At 32.0% G+C, this 2,346-nt stretch overlaps 1 pseudogene; it reads right to left on the minus strand.

Moving 5' to 3' along the window:
* The window catches only part of LOC114579774, an 18,358-nt pseudogene extending 16,502 nt beyond the window's left edge, over positions 1–1,856 (minus strand).
* Positions 1,857–2,346: the final 490 nt, after the last annotated feature.

Genomic DNA, 2,346 nt, shown 5'->3' on the forward strand with positions numbered 1-2,346 from the left:
TATATATATATATATATCCATATACACCAACATTTAACTTTTCCATCCAACAAAAATATAGCTAAAGAGACCCTTCAACTTATTTAAATTGTCTAGCAGCTAGATAAGGTTCAGATGGAGCTTGTTCATAAATGGTCTGGGCATTCTATTTCTTTATTGGCTAAGGAAGCTATGGTGGGGGAGAATGCAAAAAAAGGTTATTATAAGTAATTTAGGAAGATTAAGCTTAATCCTCATGTGGATGTATTTTGGTGGCATTTATTTAAGATTAAATTCCTAATGGAGCTTGTTCATAAATGGTCTGGGCATTCTATTTCTTTATTGGCTAAGGAAGCTATGGTGGGGGAGAATGCAAAAAAAGGTTATTATAAGTAATTTAGGAAGATTAAGCTTAATCCTCATGTGGATGTATTTTGGTGGCATTTATTTAAGATTAAATTCCTACTTTTCATTATCTAAAATATAAAAGATTAAGGGATGGTAATGGTTTTTTGAGAGGTTGTAATAATGTGGAAGATTTTTCTCATGTGGTGGTGGGGTTATAAGAATCTTGTTTAGGTGATACAGTGTTTGAACAGTTGGGGGTTTATTATTCCAATTTTTGGTCTTTTGACAATTATTGTATATAGTTGAAAAAGGTTGCTTCCAAAGATGGGTTTCAAGATAATCTTTAGTGTTCAACAATGTACTTATCTTGGAGAGCTAGAAATCAGGTTATTCATGGGAATTCCAAATACAATTTTCTTGTGATTGTGGACAATTCAGTGAGCTATGGTTCTACGTATTATTCTATTTTATTTACAAGCAATTGGGTTATTATTCAACCTTCTAAGCTATTATTTAATTATTGGCACCCTCCTCCTCCAGTTTGGATCAATGTGAATGTAGATGCATCATTATTACAATTGTATAAAGCTGATATTGGTGGGGCATTTTGGGATTGCAAAGGTAGATTCTTGCTAGCATTTGGGTTTAACTAATTACATTGGGATATATCTCAGGTGGAGCTATTAGCTATCCTTTCTTTGGGATGGTTTTTTCAAGACTAGATGCTGCATTACAATGGAATTATTGTGGAAGGAGATAATTATAATATCATTAAATTTCTTCAACAGGCTATGAGGAAGATGGATACTATGTATGGTGGCCGTTGGATTGAGGAACACTCTTTTCTTACTGAGCTTAATCAATTTATTTTTAATTTTTCTAATAGGAATTGTAATAAGTTAGCAAATTTATGTGCTAACTTTGCTCTTCTTAGTGATTTTTTTGGAATGATTAAATTATGAATAATATTCCTTCATCATTTCTTATGTTGTTAAAGGAGGAATGTGATTGTATCCGTTTGTGGCTTGTATTAAGTTTTCTATTAATTATAATTACATTTCTAAAAAAACCATCTCAAGATCGCATGCTATTAAAGGAATTTATTTCCATCGTTAGCAAATCTTCTTCTTCTTTTTTTTTTGAAAATGCCTAAGCAAATGATTAAGCAAAAAAGAATGGATACAACCTAGAGAGTGATAGAACACCTATCACACTCATCTTTAAGCCAAGCAAAAAAAACTAGGAGGGATCTTATTGCAATAAAGATCCTCCCAAATGAAATCCTCTACTAAAGCAAAATTAGCACATAAGTCGGCTAAACGATTACAATCTCTATGAACGAAATGAAAAAGAAACATACCAAAATCCTCCAAGAACGACAGATCTTCAATCTCTTCATTCTTGTGAGAAGCTTTATTCAACGATCTTTGAAGATAATTGATGACGTTCTGATTATCCCCTTCGATGATAATCCCCTTAGCTTCGAAGTTCCACATATTGTGAAACAATTTCAAAGCCCGTATAGCCATCAAATCCTGCAAATCTTCTATTTTCTAAGGCTTAATATCACCTTAGAAATTAGGTGGCTTTAACCTCAAAAATAGCTATAAATGCTTTTCAATGTCATCTCCATTCACTCTAGTTATTCTACCTTGATCCTCACTCATCAAATAAGCCACCAACCTAGTAAATTGTATCATCGAATTAGAGTTCCTGACCCTACTAAACTTTGAACTATATTAGCCTGATACGAACTCAATCCATGAGTTATATCTTACTCATTGTGGTTCAAGAGGTATTAATACTTTAATCTAAATAAAAATAAGAGAGTTTATTTATTCATCATAATTAACATACAACATCATATACAAGACTCAAAACTCCTTTTCCATACCAAAATAATTCATTTCTTATAGCTTTAGTTATAATCCCTAGCCATTTTAAACAATTCCATTAATACCATACCATCTGCGAAACTCTAAGATATACTGGACAGATTGGAATGCTAAAACTTATAAT

Source organism: Dendrobium catenatum, unplaced genomic scaffold (assembly GCF_001605985.2).
Source record: "Dendrobium catenatum unplaced genomic scaffold, ASM160598v2 fragScaff_scaffold_627, whole genome shotgun sequence".
Classification (NCBI taxonomy): Eukaryota; Viridiplantae; Streptophyta; class Magnoliopsida; order Asparagales; family Orchidaceae; genus Dendrobium; species Dendrobium catenatum.